The sequence below is a fragment of the Triturus cristatus genome, chromosome 6 (genome assembly GCF_964204655.1).
Source record: "Triturus cristatus chromosome 6, aTriCri1.1, whole genome shotgun sequence".
Taxonomy (NCBI): Eukaryota; Metazoa; Chordata; class Amphibia; order Caudata; family Salamandridae; genus Triturus; species Triturus cristatus.
In genome coordinates this window covers 148239101-148263744 of record NC_140589.1, presented here as the reverse complement: position 1 = coordinate 148263744, position 24644 = coordinate 148239101, and the positions used below count along the sequence as shown (strand labels likewise).

The following is a 24644-nucleotide window of genomic DNA, read 5'->3' as shown; positions in this document are numbered from 1 at the left end:
AAGCCAGCAAAAATGAAGTCAACACTAACAGCAAATACAGGAGTTCTGAAGCCAAATGTTTAGTGCTAACCCCGCCAAGAATGTCATTTCTAACAACATCTTTGAGATTTTAGGTGACCAAAGAATTGTTTAATGTTCTTCAAACTCTCAGGATGTACTTGCATGCATCTCTGAGATGAGTCTAACTCCTTCAGCCACTTCAATCTGTGAAAGTGATTTCTGGCTATTTGTGGTCAAGTTGGAGGTAGAAGCATTTTGGTTAATAAAAAAGCAAAATGTTTTTTTGTTTGAATCCTTTTATTGATTTTCTCATATTACATCTCAAGCAAGCAAATAAGCAGCATCATCAGGCACAGTTTCAATCGACATGCAACACATTAATGGTAAATCAAGTCTGCTGGGTTCAGTACATATTCAGCATCAAACAGTGTTTCAACTATCAGATCAAGCCGGCTACATGTGGCTGTCAAACTTAAACTGCATATCATGGAAGAATAACATAGGATGATTATTATGGACCTTATTGGGGACCGGCTACATACATTTATGAAATTGAAGAAAAAGATTCTGCTATGAGAGAATAGAACAACAGTGAACAAGAAGAAACCCCACCTTCGACCACTCGACCATCTCCCTCATTCAGCCTGTTAAATCAAAAAGCCCTTGATTACACTGAAGAACACGCAAAGTGAGAAAACCTGAAGGAACATGAACAGGGGAGCTGTCATCCCTATATGTATAACAGTCAGTTACTACAGGTTTCATGTCACTAATAGTCATTTTATAACTGTGGAGACTTCGCACATAAAAAGATAGGTCTGTATAATATTCAGGTAATTAATGTCCTTTTTCTGCTTTCGTTTTCTTCCCACAGTGTACCCTGAAACAGTTCCACTTTGGTCCTCATTGTGAATTTTGTTATGGATGCAGGACCAAAAATAGTTTCTTCCATGAAGACCATTCCTTATTGAAGTGATCTACTTCCTGTCTCTGTGGCTTTGCTGCCCTATTGAAATTATTCAACAAACCTATTCTTTCTTTATGGAGGTTTCTCCATCTCTCTTTAAGTGGGGCATGCAATTTCATGACTGAAAAAGCCTCACTTAATCTGGAGGTTTTAGCCAATTTACGGGTGATAACTGAACTCCCATTACTGGATAAAACCTTATAGTGTAGTGTGCTCTATGGTTGTCTTTTCACATCAATTAATATGATCTTTTATGATTACATTTGTCTGGATTCAGTGTGCCGCGTCATCGATTAAAGTACACCACAGGTTTGGAATGTTTGGTCTAGGTTTTGATGGTTGTTTTCATTATCTTAGAGTGTTTATAATATTGGCGGTGCCTGGTTTTATCATTATGAAACATTGGGAGTGTCCCAGCACCAACAGAGTGCAGAATAAGATTGTACTCCCGCAACAGACCAATAGGGGCCAAACTCTGATTCAGGTAGAACGGTATCCACCGGATTACAAATGGCTGGTGTTTCTGCATCCAGATCTAATAGGTGCCGCAACACTGGGCCCAATTTCATCTGCTGGAAAATCTGACAGGTTAAATTGCAGGAAGCTGGAATTGCAAGAGCAGACCATCTAACATCCTTCTACAATACAGGGGAGCTTGGAAAGTCGCCCCTCTTCCAAAACACAGCCTCCCCTGCCCACTGTTGCCCTGTGCCACCTTGCTTTCCCTGTGCCCCTCCCATTCCTATTTAAAACCCGCTAGGAGGAGGCGTTATGCGTAAATATTAATGCACACCTAATTAGGAATTGTGAGCAAAAGTACACACAGAAAACTGGGTGGGCATGGAAATTCCCTATTCCTTTGGAATTTAACTTAGTTAAATGCTGGATTTACAGCTAACGTGTAATCAGGGTCATGGTAGAAACCTCAGAACCATGAAGAGGTAGTTACACCATGCAAAAGGACCAGGTAGAAACCTCAGAACCATAAAGAGGTAGCTATTTCATGCAGAAGATCCGGGTAGAAACCTCAGACCCATGAAGAGGTATTTATACCACGTAGAAGGACCATCACAAAAGGCACAGTTATGATCATCTCCATTCATTGGGTCAGTTGCTACTGAAGTGCTGAAGAAGATATCATCAAATAACATCTTTCTTGAAGTGAGGTTTTCAAGTTTTTCTTAAGTTTAACTTGCGTGCAATGATTCCTCTAAAACAAACAATCAGGCGATGAAACACCAATCACAAGAAATCACTACACTGCCTTGGTATTCAAACATTGTTATGCCAACTCCCCTTAATCAAAATGCTTCGGTGCCATACTCTTTTCAGACCTTTTAAGGTTGGCAGATGGAGTCAATGGTAAGGAGGTTCGATAATTTGTCGGCTCATTGGGAAGTACTCGGGGGAAAAGATAAATCCAAGAACCCTCAGTAAAACTGCATTGAGATCATCTCTAATAAGTGCATCATACCCCTTAACTGCAAATGTCCTATCATTGAACACTGCACATTCCCACCCAGACTCACTCTCCAAAGCTCTCTCCTAGATATCCTCAACAAAGTCCAATCCAGACTTCTACATAGTACCATTCAACAGCCTTTATAAAGCTTCATTCAGGCACCACTCTATAAAACACCATTTAGGCCCAGTTTTATTGCCCCACTCAGAACCCTTTTTAAAACGTCATTCAGATTTCCTCCTAAATGTCCTATCAAAGAATCCTGTTCAAACACCTGTCCAAAATACTTCTACAAAGTCCATTTAGGAGCGGTATTTAAAACCACAGCCCCCATGCTCAGATTTTTACCCAGACCACTATCCAAAGCTCGCCTGGAAAAGCCCTATCATCCAAATCCACAAATCTCTAACAACATTCCATCTATAAAATCCCATCCAAAAATTCTCTACAAAGCCCCCACTTTATCCCTACTGCAAAGCATCAACTAGACAATCTCTCTAAGGTCTCCACAACATTCCCTCCAGAAAAGCCCATGCAGACAAATATGCAAAGCCCTATCCAGGAAAATCTCTGTGCTCTGCAAAACCCAGTTCAGATATCCTCTTTAAAGACTAATCGTTTTCACCTCTGCACAGACCCACTTTGATAATCCCTAAACATATATAATGTTACCCTCTTCAACACCCCATTGAAGTACCTTTCAAATACTAGTCAGTCCCTACTCTAAAAGTTCGAAACTTGCCGCATCTTGAAATCTGAATCCGTCCTTCTCTCTAGCACCATCCAGTGCCACAGAGCACCTAGTTGTGAGCTCACTTGTGTCTGACATTTCCAGACTTTCAGTGTGCCTATGAGTGACATATCCTTGTCATATATGTGACCCTGTGAGTAACATTTTCTAACAAACTGAAACAAGTGATTATGTCTATGCAATACTGTTTATTGTATAAAGACAAGCTGTTGATGCACACGAAAACTTTTTAAATGTATGTATACAAATTCAGTAGACAAATGACATTGATTAGAACTCTTGTTCTTCTTTATTCTTGAAAAGAAATCTTCCACTCCCAACGCGTTTCGTCGCGATAGGGATTAACCCAAGCGACTTCCTCAGGGCTTAAGTGTTCTTGGTTCATAGAATTCCTCGTTATTCCTTAAATAATCTGTTACTCAAACATCCAAGGTTCTTTTTAGTTCGTTTTCACAAACTGCAGCGTATTTCCTCTAGATAGAGCCGTCAGATCTCATGCCAATACATATCCAAAAGGCGTCAAAAAAGAGCGATATTTAAATCAGAAGGTACCTCCAAATTCAGGACCTTACATAGTTCGTTTTCCAAAAGTGCTTATAATCCAACATTCATAGTGTAGGTACCCTAGAGTACTGGGACCTTTCAAATAACACTGCTGCCCGAATTCAGCCTGTATTCGGGCAGCAGTGTTATTTGAAAGGTCCCAGTACTCTAGGGTACCTACACTATGAATGTTGGATTATAAGCACTTTTGGAAAACGAACTATGTAAGGTCCTCAATTTGGAGGTACCTTCTGATTTAAATATCGCTCTTTTTTGACGCCTTTTGGATATGTATTGGCATGAGATCTGACGGCTCTATCTAGAGGAAATACGCTGCAGTTTGTGAAAACGAACTAAAAAGAACCTTGGATGTTTGAGTAACAGATTATTTAAGGAATACCGAGGAATTCTATGAACCAAGAACACTTAAGCCCTGAGGAAGTCGCTTGGGTTAATCCCTATCGTGATGAAACGCGTTGGGAGTTGACGATTTCTTTTCAAGAATAAAGAAGAACAAGAGTTCTAATCAATGTCATTTGTCTACTGAATTTGTATACATACATTTAAATAGTTTGTGTGTGCATCAACAGCTTGTCTTTAGTCTAATCAATCTCTGATTGAGTTTTTTAGGGAATTGGGTGTTATTCCCTATTATGATAGCACCGCACTTATTTGGTTCAGTTTTTTAATATTAATGTGGATTCCTGTTGGAGCGCTAGTCTCGTTTCCCCTTACACCCATCAAGCATTTACTGTTTATTGTATGACCCACCTCTGTAATGCCAATATAAATGTCCAAGCATCGCAACATTCCAAAAGTGTTTCAATATTTCACATACCTCCCACATTTTGTGAACTTCTTTACCTATATTATACTAGGATCTTTGATAAATTATGAATCCCCCCCGACTATCCTTTCCAGCTTCTGCAAGTTGTGCAGATTTATGCTCTTCAGCGCACACAAGTTTAATATCCTAACATGGAAAAGAGAGTACTTGTTAAAAATAAGCACTAATAATCATGCTTGGTTAATCTCCTGGTTTCAGACTGCCATCCTGTTCCACACTACTTAGGGTAAAGCTGTGTATTTTACCTGGAGAAGAACTAAGAAAAAGAAGAAGGAGGCGAGGAGAGGTGTGGAGTCAAGGACCAACACCTTGATTTATTCTCTTCACGCAGCAGACCACATGCCACCATGCCTCAGTCCATGGACATACAGGGGACAAGTCTGAAAGAATATTTTGAAGAAGTTGAGGAGGCATTTTATAAGAAAACTTCAAGGAGCAATGGCGAGAGGGAGACTGGGAAGGGAGGTTATCACCCCAAACCAAATATTTAAGTTGAAATAATTTTCAGTAGAACCTCAAACATGAAAATAGGCAGACAGAGGGGATCAGAATATGCATAGGAAAAGGATGAAGAAAGCACAGCCTCATCATACTCGACTGTCTGTAGCCACAAATGGAACAATAATCCCATCAATTTTTAAAACATAGAAAAACTCCAATACATATTCTTGCCTGATTTAAAGACATAAAAGGGAAAAGGGAGAGGAGATGAAAGGAACGGATTTCAAGACAACAAATGGAAAAGGGGGCAGAGATGAAAGGAAGGGAACACACTAGTATATGAAGGATGGGGGAAGATAGGTGGTGTAGGAAGCCAAACACCAATTGCAAGCAGGTCAATTTATTATGACAAACTTAAACCAACATCTCCCAACCCATATCACACTCAGCTGTGATTCATAAAGAAACTAATTACAAACTGAAATGCCCCCATTGGTTGGTCCTCTTAAGAAGCAATACAGCTACAGAGGCTACTCAGGTCTTTTCTTTTTTATGTTCAAAATAGTTTATTACGATTTTTAAAAACATAATAATAACACAGCAAAAACCATTACATTAAATTGCATTTGTATAGCACCTACAACCCTGACAAGGCTTTGAAATTACTGAAACTGTATATAAAGATAAGCTAATCAAGATAGAAAAAGAAGCTTACTGTGATTTAACAAAAAACGTGAGCAATAAGAAATTAAATAAGAGAATGAATATAAAAGATGAGCTATGTCTGGTATAAGTCGGAGAAAGAAATAAAGAATAGGAAAAGCAGACATAAATCAAATAAGTATTATCATATAAAGTGAATAGACATGTATTAACTAATTGAAGCAATATTGGTAACATAACTATGAAATGGTTACCAAAAAAGAATTTTATGAAGATAGGACTGTTCATGAAGAGTGTATAATGTATGACTATCACATTTCTTGAAGGTAACCAAAGCCCATGAGGTATTGATAGAGAATTGGCATCTGTCCAACTTGAAGTGATTGACTTAATTGCAGATGAAAAATGGAATGCAATTAATTTCATTCTTGCCTCTGATAATGGAGACGCAAAAGACATACAAATAATTAATTGATATGAAATAGTATCAGTGATAAGTATAACTTTGAAAATTATGTCCCATGCTTTCCCTCTGAATTGAGCAATCATAGAGTGAACATTGTAAAGAATAAGGTTAGGATTGATAATGCCGCTAAACAAGTTATCAAGGAATTTAGCCTTAAATAGCATGTACGATGTCCATAAACAATTATACAAAGTATAGAAATAGTGGTATACAGCAACTGGCACCCTTCCTTTCCTGAAACAATACAAGGCCAACTTTTCTTCCACTGTTCAGATAAAAAGGTGGACGATAGTTCAGTGTTCCGAAAGTTTCATAAGGTTTCTAAATTAATAACACTATCAATTATTGTTTTATACATTTCCGATGCAACATGGCTGGAGTAACTGTAAAATATAGACTCTGAAATCCTGGTCTCAGGCAATACATTAGGGAAATATTGCAGAACAGTGACACACAGAATTTCATATTTGTAGACCTCTGATGCATGTAATATAATTCAGATTGCATTTAGTTTGTATATCCAAAAATGAAAAAAACATATTTATGTGGCCAGGATCGTTTAATTATAAAATACCCATATTACTCCAAGATTTTACAGATTCTAGTACCTATTCCAAATTTCCAAATAGGATTGTGCCTACCAGCAACAGATCTAGAACATTTGCTACCAATATAAAATAATGAATCAAAATCAATTATTGCTGAGTTAGGGACCTTTATAATGGAAGGAACAGTCTATAATTTCTTGGTTGATATAGTCATAATAGCTTGTAAAGAAAAATGTTTTAGCCAACTTTGTAGAATCAGTAACCACCTACAGCTTGAAGACGTTTTTAATTCAGAAACCATAAAGAGACATGTCTGATTAAAATGGCAGAATGATACTTTCAAAAGGCAAGGAAATTGTTGGAAAACTTACATTTGTCATAATCTATTCTGTGTGTCTTATTATTCCAAATATATTTAGAAATTATTGAACCTGACTTGCAATAACAATTTAGTCCACCCAACTCAATTATAAAGAAGACCATTTATCGGTGGGGCGATGAGGTCCTCTTGTGTCCTGAGGACCTCAGGACACAAGTGGACTTCATCCTCCGAGCAGCAGTGCGCCAGATGCCAGGATTGCAGCGTGGTGTAAAAAGGAGCGTGGCCTCTGAATACTTCTCTGCAAGTCAGCTCTGTGGCGCTTACCGGAGGTACCTGGTGGGCTAGTTGGCCCCCAGGGACCCTCAGGATTCAAGGGGACTTAATACCCCAACTTACAACGTGCCAGGGGGCGTGTTTGCACAGTGGTGCAAGGAGGGGGAGGGGGCGGGGCCTGATATGACAAGTGTGCAAACACACCCCCTGGCGCTTTGTAAATTGGGGGATTAAGTCCCCCTGAATCCTGAGGGTCCCTGGGGGCCAACTAGCCCACCAGGTACCTCCAGTAAGCGCCACAGAGCTGCGTTGCAGAGAGGTGGTTCTGAGGCCATGCCCCTTTTTACTCTGTAAACGCGGCTTGTGGTGCACTGCTGGTGGGGCGATGAGGTCCTCTTGTGCCCTGAGGACCTCAGGACACAAGAGGACTTCATCGTCCGAGCAACAGTGCACCAGAAGTCGCGTTTGCAGTGTGGTGTAAAAAGGGGCATGGCCTAAGAACACCTCTCTGCAACGCAGCTCTGTGGCACTTACTGGAGGTACCTGGTGGGCTACTTGGCCACCAGGGACCTTCAGGATTCAAGGGGACTTCATAGGGATGTTATAGTTAAATATTTTCATTTATAAATCCTTGGAAATTCACTGAAAAAACATAGGTTTGAGGCACATTATAATTAGAAATTTTCATTTAAAAAACCATTGAAATTCACTGAAACAACCATATGTTTCAGGGACGTTATAGTTAGAAATTAGCATTTAAAAAACCTTAAAAATTCACTGAAAAAAACCATAGGTTTCAGGGACGTTATAGTTAGTTGGACATTTCACTTGTACAAAACCATAGAAATTCCACCGTTATAGTGAGTTCAGCTAACTATAACTCGCGCCCCCGCAATGCACTGCTGATAACGTCACATATTAAATCATTCATGACATGGTCAGTGACATCACTGATGACATCTCAAATGACATCACTGATGACATCACTGATTACATCATCCATGTTAAATTCTTATGCACCTCCTCACACTCTAATATAACCTTTGATGCAACCACTGTAAAATACAGACTACCATTTTCGAAACCATTAACACACCAATACCAGTTACTACATACGCACTCACTGATTCCTAGGTCTACACACACATCCACTCATTCACCCATACAATCACTCATACATGCGGTCACTCATCAATACAACACTGTGATATGCACTCATACACCTATACAGACACTCACACACCACCACTCATCCAGAGTTACTAACAAACCTAGTCAGTCACACAAAGAATCAATCACACTTCCATTTACTGACCTACACAGTTATACACATACCACATCACTTATTCAAGCAGAAACAAATGCATACTTACTCTCTTACACAATCACTGATACAAGTACACACTCATCCATACAGCCACTCTCACAATCACTGACTCTCACGTATAGTCATTTAAATGGTGCAACTCTCACATACACTGCCTTTTACATATGTAGTTACTTGGACATGTACCACTGAGACATCCATTCACTCACCAGCACACCCATACACACACTCACCCACCCATACAGCTGTTTCCACATGCACTCTTGAACCCATACACCCAGTGAAACAACCACTCAAACATCTATGCACAGAGTCAAACACCTCCCACCCACACACACACACTCAGGCACCCATACAAATACTCAGGCAAACAATCGATAACCCATATAGACACTCATGTAGCTACTGACCAACCCATGCAGCAGTGTATACAACAACAGACAGACTGATACAGACATTCACACAGTTTAGTAACTAACCCATGCATTCAGTAAGACATATATAATCACTCACTTGAACAGACAGTCGCGCACCTACTAAATCCTCCATCCAGACACTTATACACCCACTCATTCTTCAATACACCTTGGCATATATATAATACATATTTAAACTTTAAAGAAACACACAGTCACTGGATGATGTCATCAGTGATGTAATTTGAGATGTCATCAGTGATGTCACTGACCATGTCATGAATGATGTAATATGTGACATCATCAGCAGTGCATTGCAGGGACACAAGTTATAGTTAGCTGAACTAACTATAACGGCGGAATTTCTATGGTTTTGTACGAGTGAAATGTCCAACTAACTATAACGTCCCTGAAACCTATGGTTTTTTCAGTAAATTTATATTCATTTTTTTTGTTTACTGAAGAAAACGAAAGGTTAAAGTAATGTTATAGTTAGGTGAAATGTTCAGTAATAACGTAACATTTTAAACTCTAAAAAACACAGAAATTTACTAGTTATAGATATAGCTTTCTCAATTAACTATAACTTGTGCCCTAAGGTATCTATACCTCACACCCCCGCCACACACAGTTTTCTCACCAATAATTTAATTGCAAATGCTGCAGTCATAGATCTGTGGCAGCCAACCCCCGCTGCATACAGGGCCCTGTGCTCAATCCTCCCACAGACAGCGAAGCCCAGGCTGTGCACAGCCTTTAGCCAACTCCACTGGCTCTCTGCAAGCTGCCCCCATTACATAGGGCTGGGCAGGAGATGGCATTTTTTCATCTACAGGGTTTCCTGGTGCCCACCTGGTGTACCCCCACACCATTGTTATCTTTGGGAGCGGCGACGGGAGCCCCAGACCCCAACGGCCCGCTGGCATTTAATTTTTTATAATTATAAAGTGGCATGTCCTGGTGCCCACCCGTGGCACGACAGATCTTCCCTGGCATGTTGGGGGCTACAGGGGCCAGCCCAGGCCTTCGCAGCCCCGCCAGCTCTCATGCTTGCACCCATCACAGGTGCAGTGGGAGCTGCCATTGCTCCAACCCTGCAGGAGCAGTTTTCTTTTGCTCTCGTGGGATCGGAGGAATCAAAGCATTTCCCTGACCGAACGTGTGGGCAGGGAAGTGTTTTATTCTCCCACTGGGCAGGAGCAGCGATGTGCTGAGGATGACATCTGTCTTCAGATGACATCTGTTGGCTCTGCGGTACCCCTACGGCATAACATATACAAAGTTTTTTAACCTTAATATTGCCAAAACTAGTGAACGGATTTACATCAAATCACAAAATGCACTTTTTCTGGACCAGGATCCAGCTTTCTTCCAAATTTGGTGTAAATCCGTTCATTGGTTTAGGCTGTAGCTGTTTCTACGCAAATCTCTTCATGGGGTGATGGGAGAAGGAGGTTGCCTGGGCCACAGAGAACAACATGTTTATGGAACAGGTGGTTACATGGACAAGGTTTATTGATGACCTGTTTATTCGCTGGCAGGGCAGTGAGAAGGATCTAGAGCTATTTATGAAAAAACTGAACATCAACCAGTATAACTTACAATTCACCTATACTTAGAGCAAACAACACTGCACCTTCCTAGACATACATGTGGAGGTCCAAGAAGAAATCTTAACCACTAGGGGGCATATGTATCAACATCACCATTTGCGATTCTCAAATAGCGATTTTTAAGGAATCGCTATTTGAGAATTGCAAAACGGGATGTATTTAAAAAATTGCAAAATGTTTGCGATTTCTTAAAATTCCTTAATTGCGATTTGAAAATTGCGAAATCGCAATTAAGGAATACCTGCCCATTCATTCCTATGGGCCAGGAGACCCATAGGAATGTATGGGAAGTAATTCTCAAATTGCGAATCGCAATTTGCTAATCGCAATTTGAGAATAATTTCAAAGGTGCAAGGGTGTCAAGATGACACCCTGATACACCCCTGAAATTAGCATGTGTGGTCATATGGCGCACATACATGCCCTAAGGGCATGTATGTGCGTCACGTGGCACTTTGTAAAATTACAACACGTGCATTTTTAAAGGAATTCGCAAATTAACACCAACTAGTAGTTGGTGGTAATTTGCGATTTCTTAAGGATTAATCGCAATCCTTTGGTGAGTGTTACATTTCATTTAAGAAATCGCAATTTGTGATTTCTTAAATGCTTACGCAAAATTAAGAAATCGCTAAATTAGCGATTCCTTAAATTTGCGTTGGGAATTTGCCTAATACATCCCATTTTGCGAATTTTTAATCGCAAACGCTGTATTTTGCGAATCGCAGCGTTTGTGACTAAAAATTCGCTTGATACATATGCCCCTTTGATCCATAGAAAACCCACTTTAACCAATTCGATCTTACATTTCATCAGTGGCCACCCAGGTGCATTGAAATGGAGCATTCCGTACAGCCAGATGCTGAGAGCAAGAAAAATCTGCTCCACTGAAGCTCTATACAATGAAGAGATCGATAGGCTATCTGCAATGTTCAGACAGAGGGGTATCCGAGAAATGTCCTTGAAGACGCCAAATGTAGATGTCAGGAAAAGTCAAGAAAAGAGTCCCTTTATTCCAAAAAGACCAAGGAAGAGGAAAGTAATGACACACAAAGAATTTTTCTTGAATATAACTTGGCACAATCAACTGTCAGTCCTCAAGAAACATTGGTGTGTGCTGAAACATGATGAACATTTAGAAAAAATCTTTGAAAATGGCCGACAAATCACATCAAAGAAGGTACGTTCCCTAGGGGACATTTTAACTTCTAGTCATTTCATTCCCAGAAAAAAACCAGCAAGAAACAGGCACATGGTTGTCAAAGAATCAGGAAGGCTTTGTAAAGTGCAGCTCATGCAAGGCCTGTGAGTATGGAGCTAACAGTAAGAACTATCTCACGATGGATGGGCGCACTGGGGCAATGAGAGAAAGAATCACCTGCAACACGGATTTTGTAATTTATGTATTAAAATGTGGCTGCAATAAACTATATGTAGGCAGCACTAAGAACAAACTGAAGTTAAGGATTCTGCAGCATATCAGAGCGATTTGAAACAGGGATAAGACCTACCCAGTAGCTTGCCACTTTGATCAGATGCATAATCGATCCTTGTGCACTTTTTGTCTTATTGGGGTATTAAGCACATCAAAGCCCATCCGAGAGGTGGAAATCGGGAAAGTGAGTTGCGGAAACAGGAATCCCGATTGATATTGCTGATGGGAACAGAGGTAACCCTGGGGCCATAACAAAGACGCTGAACTTTTTGTGCAGTTATAATTGATTATGGACAGATGAATTATATCATAATGGAATGATTTAAAACTGTGAAGTTTTAGAGGTGTAAGATAATTTTCTCTATGTGTATAGCCGTTGAAAGATTGAGCTGTTTTTAGATGTATCTTATGTTGAGCAATAAGAAATAAGTAAAACACACGCACATACTTGGCACTTATGTTTTAACCAAAGAGAATAGGGGCTGTTTTCTATTAATGAATAGTTATTATAGATAGTTTCCTTTGCAGAAATAATGTCCTTCCTTTAAAAGAATTATTGCACTAACACCTTGTGAAACAGAAATATGCCCCTAGAAAAAAATAGGGATAACACAGAAGGGCTAAAGAATAGTATCTTCGCATTTTTTAGGAATACCAGTGAGTGAGTATCTCAATAGAGCACATGTCACTTTAAATTGCCAAATGAATAGTAATTGGCACTTAGTTGAACAGGAATCCCGGAAGGGGGCAAAGTAGTTGCACATGACTCTTTATTGAGCACCCAGGATATTAGGGAAGACTCTTGTGAAACACAGGGCATCTCAAAATATTTTAATATTTTTATATTCTGGGCTTTTATGTTCTCTACTAATGAATTTACTTGTGGGGGATTAGTGATTTACTAACTCACACTCAGATTGACTTAGGTTCCAGATCAAGTAATAGCGCTAGATCATATTTTAATTGATGTGACGTGCAATAAGGAGGAATACTGTTGTGCAATAATTGATTTTTTGATTTATTATAATTTATTTATTAATTCTTAGCCCGAGTATGGGCATAAAATATACTGCAAATACACACTTGTTAGTGGAAGAAAATAAAACACACATCACGTAAAGGGGAATCATAATGAAATGAAATAAAAAGAAGGAAAAAAAGTAGAAGGGATAAAAAAAGAAAAAAACATACTGCCTTACTTAAGAACATGACAATACGAATGTGATAAGTTTTTCCCTTTAAAATGTGATGAAGTGAATCACTAATGGCGGGGATTGTTTGCCAAAGAAAAATTAAGGAAGGCATCGCTCTAGTTGCAATTAGGGGTTATGGACATGAAAGAAGGACATGTAATAAAATGTGTGCAATGTCAAACACACAGTGACCCAGTAGAAGGCAACTCGCCGAAACGCGTTGGTCTATAATTGTATACTGAAGGACCGCTTTTACTATTCTACTGTTTAAGCCTAAAATAAAAAGAACTTCCGTAAAAAAAAAAACTAACCTGGAAGTCGGGGTTCAATTGTGCTTGCTGGACGTATGCCGCCATGGGATCGGGTTTCCAGGAGAAAGGAAATCCAACGGGGATATATGTTTTAATGTTTAAGTTGGGGAATAAATTCCTCTTCAATCCTTAGGGCTCCTGGGGGCCAACTAGCCAACCAGGTACCTCCAGTAAGCGCCACGGAGCTGCGTTGCAGAGTGTTGTAAAAAGGGGCGTGGCCTCTGAACACCTCTCTGCAACCCAGCTCCCTGGCACATACTGGCGGTACCTGGTGGACTAGTTGGCACCCAGGGGACCTCAGGATTGAAGAGGAATTAATTCCCTAACTTAAAACGGGCCACAGGGCATGTTTGCACACGTCACCTCAGGCCCCGCACCCTTCCTTCACCATTGTGCAAATATTCCTCTAAAATCAGCCGAACTATAAATTCCGATTTACTCACCTGTTATCAGGAGAGAACCCAGTGCTGCGTCTTTTAGCCCAGAATTACCCTGAAAAGTAATTCTAAGCGTACTTACCAGTAACTTGTATTTCCTTTCATAGGAATCCATTGTGTGGTTTTCAGCAGAAAAGTTTCTAAGTGTCCATTTTTGTAACGTACAAATATTCCTCTAAAAATCAGCCGAACTACGAATTCCGATTTACTCACCTGTTATCAGGAGAGAACTAAGCCTGGGCGTAGTGGGGCCACGTGGAGCAGCGCATAGTGTGCCCAAATCTACGCACACTCGCACGCTCCACGTAGCCCCACTACGTGCTGCCCGCCTCCCGCCCACCCTCCTTTTAAAATAATGTAATGTATGATAAAATAATTAAATATAAAGACTTACCTGCAGCGCGGCGTCTCCGGGGCTCCCTCTTCCTCGTTCACAACTTGTCACAAATGCGCATGCGCGGACGCCAGCGCATGCGCATTTCTCACAAGAAATGCGCATGCGCGGGCGTCCGCGCATGCGCATGATATGGTCCAATATTGCCATTGAGAGGTTCTAGTGACATCTAAATCACAAGGCCTAGTGCTGAATGGTTTATAAATGTTGCAAGAACCCCAACATGGCAATATAGGACCATATCACTAGGGGTAGGTGGAACTAATTCAGTGTAGCGTAATCACTTGGCATTACCCAGAATTCCACAAGATTACGCGAGAAGAAGAATTCTGAGTTTAGCGCTATTTTATAGCACAACAATGTCTCATCGGTCCCAAAATGGGCACAAGAATGAATTTTGCACTAAGAAATAGCCCTAAATGCAACAGAAGACAAACAACAGGCATGCGCTGTGTCGGATAAATAAAGTGTATTCCTGCCCTTTCACTGTAATGCAGAGCAGCGCAGCAAGGTGACTGTTAGAAATAAGTGTTTCTAGTTGGCAATGGTTTGCACTTTTTTCCAAGTAGGGACCCTTGCTTCTAGTCAGGGTAAGGAAGTTATGCCCTTAGACAACCCCTGTTCACCCCCTTGGTTGCTTGGCATGAGCAGGCAGGCTTATCTCAGAGGCAGAGTGTAAAGCATGTGTGCACATATTCAGTAATACAGTGAAAACACTACAAATGGGCACAACACCAGTTTAGAAAAATAAGTAGTCTGTATCTAAACCAAACAAGACCAAAACGACAAAAATCCAACATACAATAATCAAAAATATGCACGTTGCAAGAATAACCTTAAAAATGCAGTTCCTTAAAGTCGGTAGCTCCGTCCGGTGCTACCGCGGTGCTGAAAACAACCAAATCCAACAGCTTTGGTCGACTGCATCGGTGTGGACAGGCGCCAGTGTCAGAGCCTTGTAAACAGTACCTTTGGTTCTGGCCGACCGCATTGGTGCGGGACAGTTGCAGCAACCATCTTGATTGCGGTGTGAAGTGTGGCGTGCAATGCCCTCAGGTCATGGTGCAGGCAGCTGCTCGGTGACGGTCGTCAAGCAGCGTCGGTGAGACTGGAGTGGTGTTGCGAAGTGGGGCGGTGCTCGTTGCGGTGCTGACAGGTCACGGTACAGGCGGCGGTGCCAGTCGATGGGAGCTGATGTCAGTGGGTAACGGCTGCGGTGTGGGACAGGTGGTGCTTCTTGTAGCTTATGAGCGGTGCCCCCAGACCATGGTGCAGACCATGGCGGCGATCAATGGCGTCGTTGGTGAGACCAGGTCGATGGGGTGAAGTGAGGCAGTGTGTAGTGCGGTGCCCACAGGACACAGTGTAAGCAGAGGCTCTGTGGTGGTCGTTGGTGAGACCAGGGTTATAGTGCCAAGTGTGGCGGTGCCCTCTGTGGTGCCTTCGGGTCAAGGAACTGGCGGCGGTCTAGGTGGTGGCGTCCAGGTGCAGTTTCCCTCTGTGGCAACTGAGAAACGCGGTCCCAGAGGCGGTACCCAGAGGAAGGTGAAGTCCTTGCTGTTCCTGAGGCTTCTTAAACAGGGGTCAAGCTCTACCTCAAGCCCCTGGAGAAACTCAAACAAAGAAGTTGCCGAAAGTTAAGTCCAGTCCTTTCTTTGCCCAAGACAGAAGCAGTCACTGCAGGACAACAACTCAAAGCACACGGCAAAGTGGTAGTTCCTCCTCACAGCTTCTCCAGCTCTTCTTCTTGGCAGGTTTCTTGGTCCAAAAGAGTTCTAAAGTACTAGGGTCTGGGCCCCAATATTTATACCACATTTCCCTATGTCCTCTTGTGGCAGAGAGTGTCTGTGCTCAGTCCAAACCAGTTCAGTCCTCTCTGGCTCAGCTTCCTGGCAGGAGGTGGAGACAGCATTTTCCAAGGTAGACCAGGCCTATTCAGGTGCAAGGAAATCTCCTCACACTACTCTAAATACAGCCCCGGTCTATTCAGCCCAGCCCTGTTTCATCCAGGAAAGGCAGGACACATCACACCCCCCCCCCCCCTGTGGCTGTCTGAAGAGAATGCACATCCCCAGCCCCTGTTCCTCCAAAGCCAGACAGTCAATCCAGAAACAAGCAAAGGCACATTGGATGGCTGAGCAAGAAAACATCCACTTTCTAAAAGTGGTATTTTCAAACCCACAATACAAAAATCATCTTTACTAAAAGATGCATGTTTATATTCTGAGTTCCGGCATACTAAACTCCAGCTTTACTTCATGTCCCAATGGTAAGTTATACTTATAAGATGTTAGAAATATACTCCCATCCTATCCTATGGGACAGATAGCCTTTCCATAGTAAAACACGAAATACACTGTATTTCACTATCAGGACATGTTACACACACAAGTACATGCCCTACGTTTCACATACAGTGCACCCGGCCCACAGGGGGGTACCTTGGGCCTAACTTAGGGGTGACTCACATGTAATAAAAGGGAAGGTTAGGGCTTGGCAAGTGGGCGCACTTGCCAAGTCGACATGACAGTAAAAACTGTGCGCAGACACTGCAGACATTGCAGTGGCAGGTCTGATATACCTTAACAGGGCTACTTCGGTGGGTGGCACAATCAGTGCTTCGGGCCCACTCAGTAGCTTTTGTTTACGGGCCCCTTCACTCTCAGTGCACTTTACTAGGGACTTACCAGTAAATCAAACATGTCAATCATGGAAACCCCAATCCATACCATAATTTACATAGGGAGCACTTGCACTTTGGCACTGATCAGCAGTGGCAAAGTGCCCAAAGCATCTAGACCAGCAAAACGAAATCCAGCACACAGCAAAAATACAGGAGGCAGTGGCAAATAGACAGGGGAAAACCACGCCAAGGATGCCAGGTCTAACAGTGACTTGCTGCACTATCCTGCTCCACAAAAGGCATAAATATGCCCCACTGTTTTTAAACTTGTTATTTTGGGGTAGTTATCTTAGAAAAAGACGTTTTCTTCAAACTGCAGCAATGAATAGGCACCAATAACAATTTAGGTTTACTTGTCATGAACAAATTGTTCAAAACAATGGACGACTGTGAGGGCAAGAGGATTTTATTTGATCCTGTGGCTGCTCCATTTATCATATAATAATGTATTTACTTCATCTGCCACATACTTTGCGACATATTGTAAAAGATCAGCAAGATTTGCCACATAATTTGCAAAATTTCTTGCTAAAATGGGTGAAAATATTACTGCCAGAGAACGTGGCGCATAATTTGCATTTTTGCTGCATAATTATGAAACACTTTGCAGCATAATTTGGTCTAACTGGGCCTAAATCATCCTCAATCGAGTGTTTTAATTGAAAAAAAGACATTACTTGTATCTAATATCCAATATGCAACTCTAGTATCCCAGCAGCATAGCTGTGTTTGACGTAATGAAAAAGACAAAATATCACAACACAAGCCAACGCACTGTAACTGGCAAATGATTCTTCCCAAAAGTCCCGGGATTCAAGCATCGACTAAAGTATGTGCCTTCTCACAAGACCTGAGCCCCCTCCATCAACAACTCTCCACTATTAAAGCACCTCAGAGAAAGGTCCAATGACACAGGTCACACTGGCATGGGTTAGGTCCCAGGGTCCCAAGATCTGCATCACCCCAAAGCGTACATCTAAGTAACTAAGAACCAGGTTGTTTAACCCTCCACCCGACCCCTTCTGAGACCCTACATCATGCAAACCCAACCGCAGACAGGAGTCTAATCAAGACCCTCAAGGTTAAAGCTTTGCGCGGCAAAAAAAATAGGAAAAACTTGAAATAATGTATCATAACTTTGTTTAGCTGACTCTATAGAAAAATAAATACAACTGTAAAATCCTGAATCCTGAGCATGTTAGAGAGAAAACTAAACCTGTCCACTGGTGCACAAAATATGGGCTCTCTCGTGACACTTTACATCATTTTACACCTAGCGCTAAATCCAGAGGTAATGCCCAGAAGAGGTGATTAAGCTACTAGTCAATAGTAATACAAGATTTAGACCTCCAGTGGAAAATATTTAGAAATCTTTCAGGTAACAAGGTTAAAGCTGTTTTTTTCTGCTTGTTCTCCTTGTTGTTTTCTACCACCTGACTTTAGCTGGTGGTATTAGTGAAGAAATTACTGTGAAGGGATATGGCAATACCAATTAATTTAAAAAAATGTACAGTAACCCGATTGCTGCACACTTACCGTGCGTCAGTGAGCGGGGCTATCCTGTGAAAAGGCGGAGAAGTCAGTGAAACAGTGACAGGGTGACAATGGAAGTTTACATTGCGATTATCCTCAACAAACCCCAACAGATGTCCATATTGTTTTGCTTAGCTACCTGCACTATCATATCAGTAGGTAAACATATACGTTTTATTCTCCGAGATGGGGATTCCAAAATGTCAGCCAAGAACGTTTACCGAACCAGGAAATTGAGAACTCCAATGAAAGCTTCTAAAACAAACACAATTCGTTATTGATGTGTAGTCATCTGGAAATGTGTTTCTTAAAGGAATGTGCGGAAGGTTTAATGAGATGAATGCGGCTTACAGGTATCACCTTTACTAACGCTGCTAAGTACACGTGTTAGCCAACCCGCGAGGCTCTATCAGGCTTGGATTTAAGAAACTAGATCAACAAGGACTGGCAAAGTCAATAATCTTGGCTCGGCTGAGTGGTGAACAATCAATCCGTCAGGTGGCTTATAAAGCGCGACTACTCACCCGTAAGGGTCTTAAGGCGCTGGGAGAGGGGGAACTGCTGGTACGTCAAAGGCGTTGTGGTTCAGTCGAAGAGCCAGGTCTTGATGTCCTTCAAGAATTGAGGCAGTGACGGTGCTTGCCTGAGCTGGAGAGGCAGGGTGATCCAGGTATTTGCTGCGAGGTAGGAAAAGGATCTTCCTCCGGCCATGGTCTTGCGGATACATGCGACGATAGCTAGGGCTAGTTGAGCGGAGCGGAGAGTTCAAGAATGGAAAAAAGGGAGCGAGCAAGGACACATGAACTCCAATGGAGTGCTCAATAGAAGAAAAAGAGCCACCACAATTGACCAGTGGAAGGGTACAGCTCATCCAATCAGAACACTGTCAGACCAAAATGCTCCTGGGCAGAGCGATTACAAGAATAGGGAAGAAAGCCACCGAATCAGCATCACCCATCTGAGATAGACAACAAAGCCATTGAACCATTAGCAAGGGGTTGATCCAAAGCCCACTCTACGTATATTGGGAACAACAAGCCTGCCTACAGACAGCTAAGGAACTTGTATTGCTGAGACCTAATGTGTAGACCTGTTATGTGAAACCATAAATAAAGCATAACATTTGATGGCTCAGGAAAATGAAACAGGTATATTCCTTTGAGAGCAACCTGTACACACCAAATGCATGTTCAGTGTTGCAAAGTCAAATATGTGCAAATCTGTAATATCTTAATTCTATAGAGATGCACATGCCATACTGTAGTGGTGAATATGTAGGATCAGAGTGAAGAGGCCAGGAACTAAATGGGTACAAGAAGGGGAAAGAACTGGATGAGATGAAAGATTGATGTTTTCCATCACAGAAGTGATTTCTCTGGGTGGCATGTAATTCTATGCACAGCGGCTTTACACTGATTGGGCAGGAAGCATTGATCTCTCCAGCACCACGTCGGCGCATATCTGCCCTCTTTGAACTGTTCATCCCTCTATATTCAAGCAAGAATCATTTTCGCCTCAGCCCAGGACCTACAGGAGAGCATGGCTTCCCATAGATATATACTATGAGACAGCTGGTAAAGACTGCTAGCCCCATGTGGTAGACCACTCTCAGCCAGTCCATGAGGTAAGGATCCTACTTGGTGTACATCTGTACATTACTAATCACTTAGTGATCTTGAGTGCAGTCTCAGACATTCTATGTTATGCTATACCTTGTCTGGTTTTGTGAAATGTTGATATTGTTAGAAAATTATCTGTGGTAGAAAGTATGGTCACAATATCTTTTGATCCTGCTCTTGATAGTGTTGAGTTGGACATATAGTGCTTTGTGCAAAATGCACAGCGCCTTGAAATGGATGGGGAGCCAGTAACCAGGTAAGAGGAGGTGGCCTAACGGCTAGGGCGGTCGATCTAAAATCTGGGGAACCGGGATCGAGTCTTGGCAATGACGCTCAACATTCTGTGACCAGGAAGTCCTAAATTTAAGGAATTACCCTTCTGTTCTTGCTGTCATTCAGAAAAGACATGGTGGAAGAAACCGCTAGAAGTCAGGGAGGAACTTTGGTCTACCATAAACAGTTCACAGTGAGGCCTAATCTTTTGGCAGAGTTAGCTGAAGTCTATTGCAGTAGCCAGAAAATTTCAATCCAGCGATAAAGTCTTACTACCAGTATTTCAGTATTTTCACTACCCAGTTTAAGCCAACTGCTTCCTATCCTGTTCCACATGGTTGGTGTGTGCTAAAAACCCTTCAAAATGAAAAAAAGACACAGACTCCCCTTGGCAATGCAAGGACATATTTTTACCGTCACGACAGGGAGACAGACCCTCCTTGCACACAGGGGTCAGTCTCAGTCTCTGTTAGCTGCTTCACAGGCACCACTTTTTATACACAACTTATACAATACTTTATTGCAAATAATAATAGACTTGCAGGTTACAGATTTGAAGACAGAAAAACACTCAAAGACCTGTGACCCGATAACCCCAAACTCTGCCCTAATCCAATACACATTCTTTATTGCACTTCCAACAACGCTTAACAAATGAAACATTCTTCTGCTTGTCTAATCAGGCTACAATCGGTTTGGAAGCATGAAGTGCGTGCTGGTGACCCAATGTGCTAAAACTACAAATATGTTCATGCTTGTTAAACACAAGTTGGCCTTTAACTGAAAACGCTTTCAAGTTAATTATTCCATTGTGTCTTCAAGTGAACTTTTCACCTTACTCTTGTCAGTGCAAGACTTGGGCCTAAAGTGGTTTATAACCATGTACAGCTGTGTGTCCTCTGCTCGTGTTTGCTGTTGCGCTAAGTTCTTGTGTTCTACATTTTTTACTGAGTGTTCATTTTTTACATTTCCCACAACATGGTTCTCATACACAGTTGGAAATACTGACTTGAAGGTAGCCCACCATCCGGCATAAGCAGTAGCGGGGTACTCAGCAAACATGTACACATTGATCCTCCATCACTGAAGGAGCTTAGGTAGGGAGTTAACATATATGTTAATCAGATGCTGCCTCTGGGACGCCATATTTAAAAGACCTTTATGGGGTCTGGTAATGAGACATAATGCCTGCTTGAGTGCGATCTGTCAAAAAAGATTAAACCACCATAGGTCAGTGTCCTAAATCCACGCTGTTCTCAGTCTGTCACCAAGTATGACATGCTCAGCCGTATGAGATGCAGCTCATACGTCAAGGAATATACTCCCTTGATCGGCATCAAGCCTGAGGTCATCAAGTGCTACAAGTAGAACTGACTCAGGACTACGCGCAGGACCAAAACCAGCCTGGATGCTGCCCCAGGTGTTCTTCACCTAGTTGCTTAGTTACTTGAGTTTCCGGTATTTTAGCTGCTGCAGGTAGGAGGGATTTTGGATGAACATTTTTCACGTTAGTGACGTCAGTACAAAGTTTTTACTTTTTTGGATTACCATTGTTGACATAACAGGTTTGACCAAGTGATGAATTGAGTAATCAACTAAGGGTCTTTAACAGGGTGCCTTTAAATTGTTTAAAACAGTTTAGAGGGGAGTGGTTAGAGTAAAACTAGACGAGGGTGCCAAGGCGCTTGCCGCTCTTCACTCTGGGCTAGAGAGAAGCTCCAGTAATGAAGAACCGACTGGGACCAGGGGACACATGTAATGGGCCTTATCTGAGAGGCATCTGGAGTACACATGTTAGAACTGTTGTAGATCCATTTTACATACTCTTACATGCCTTTGTGAACTGGCCCCAAAACATCTAAAATGTGAGTAAAATCTGACCCTTCCGGGATTAGTCATGCACAGTTTGTACAAATCCAAAGACCTCTATTCCCAATAGAGAGTTGGATGTTTCTGGGCAGACTTACAAAGGTGTGCACCTGGGGTACAACTTCATGTGCTCATAAATGCTCTTGTAAATCAGCCCCAGTAACTCTCAGCTAGCTTTGCCTTGTTCACATGACTCGTGACATTTTTGTTCACATTCCCACTACGTAGATTCGCATGGGAAAGACTGGAGTATTCCATCAGCCTCCTCCCAAGAAGATGCCAAGGATCGAATGGACATTGACAATCCTTTCTTTTCTCCACCTCCCATCAGCATCAAAGATAAAGGTTATATGTACACGAATCTTACATCTGCCTGTCCATCTCTCCATCCCTCTCTTTGTCGGTTCATTTATGTGTACCTACTTGTTAGCAGTCTCTGTGAATATGTGTTGTGTGGATTGCATGAGTGTTTGTATGTGTCTTGTCTGTTTACGCATTATCTGTGTGTGTGTGTGTGTGTGTGTGTGCTTGAGAGAACCTCTGCGTGTTGGTCTTGGTGCCTACGTGCTTGCCCGGGGTTCTGTGTGTTTGTATGGCTGAGGGGTAGAAGGCCGGGTGATGTGTGTGCCTGCAGCAGGTCTGTGTTGATGGGTAGTGTCATAAACTAGTTCTTGTCTCTTCCCTACTGCTCAGCTGGAATGTGTGAGGACCTCATAGAATGTTTCGGTGCCCGTGTGTGTGTGGAGCGTCAGTTGGTGAATGCAGGCTGAGCAGCAGGGAGGCTGCTCCTGGTGGGGCTACGCTTCATCTTCTTGTATCCTTCTACTCATCTATCCTGGAACTAAGCTACTATAAAGACACCCGGCTTGTGTATCATCTATTCACAACAGGTAGCAATTTCTTTGGTGGTATGTGGGTGTTGCTGTCTCTGCTAGGATGTCTGCTGGTGGGTTGTTCTGTGTGCAAATGTGCGTTTGGTCTACACATATACGTGTAAAACATATAGTTTGTATGGATGTTGCGTTGATCTGTGCATACACTATACAAAAGTGTGCAATCTTAACCCTTGGAGATGTTAAAGTAAAGTGAGGCCGCCAATTTTACTCTTGGCTCTGGGTTTCCTTGGGTGCAGCAGGTGTAGTGGCACCAGGAACTAGGAGTGTGAAAGGCAGGCTGAGTCAAACGGGTGTTGTGGGGATTAGGACTGGTAATATATCTTGCTAGGGCCTCAGGCACCCTTGCTATATCACGCTCCGTGCTGTGGTGACGTGTGGCGGGAACTCTCTCCACTGTCTCACACCCTGCCTAGGCGCCATATTTCTCCCGCTAGAGACAGTGTCGCCACGGTGGGTGTCGCCGAGCTATTGTGTGTGATTTACTCTGACAGCGGGCCGCTGGACAGCGATGTCTCACCCGCAGACGTGAACAGGAAGTGGAGTTCTACACTCACTAGCCAACCTCTGGGCTGCCCCATCTCAGTACACGCGATTACAGCCGTTTCTTAAAGTACTATGAAAACCAATAAATAGATCTTTAGAACACCCATTAAATGCACAATTAAACAAAACAAGCGACCGTGTACTGCATCTCTTGTTTACCCTTCGAAGTGCCCGAGGAACACTCTGTGCCCCGGATGACTAATTTGTAACTGGTTCTAAGACTCTAATTCCCGCCTCAGACCCCCTGGGGCTTGGACCAGGGCTGGCCGCGTGACCGCTTAGACTTTGCCTTTGTTTGACATCAATGTTTTCCTGTTTTCAGGGGTGAGTTCTTTTTCAGCACAAAAATGCCTTGGAATGAACTGCCAAGGCCCTGGCACGGCGAGTACAATGTCTGCACACATTCCAGCCTCTTATCTCTGACAGCAGAGGAACCAGCGACCACCGCCATCTTGGTCGGGGGGCTCTATGCGGAAGAGGCTGCCAAGGCGTGATATATGGGGACAGAAGGTGCTTTTGGAACGTGGAGAGTTAAATAGAAGTCACGCGGCTATATGCCTATTGCTCTTTCATTGAAAAAAGGAAGGCCTGTTTGACTAACAAAGAAGGAACGAAAATCGCATGCTTCCCCGAAGTTTAAACAGTTGAGCTACATACACATTGTGTTGGGAAGACAGTTCCAGAGCCTGGAACCCAATTACTGCCCACCAGCCTCACTCTCTTCCACTTGCGGTAAGCCGGAAGCTAGGGTATTTGAAGGATATAAAAGATTCTGAGGGTAACCCTGAACTCTACTAGAAACCAGGGACAGCTGCTTAT

At 42.4% G+C, this 24644-nt stretch overlaps 1 protein-coding gene across 3 annotated transcripts in view; it reads right to left on the bottom strand.

The window, feature by feature from the left end:
• The window catches only part of TOGARAM2 (TOG array regulator of axonemal microtubules 2), a 382090-nt gene that overhangs the window by 209916 nt on the left and 147530 nt on the right, over positions 1-24644 (bottom strand). Inside the window, exon 2 of one of the 3 annotated variants that reach the window (XM_085610379.1) lies at positions 4816-4950. The exons of the other annotated variants lie outside the window; for them this stretch is intronic. The gene's annotated coding sequence lies outside the window, so the exon portion shown is untranslated. The remainder of the gene's footprint in view (positions 1-4815; positions 4951-24644) is intronic. 3 annotated transcript variants of the gene reach the window in all.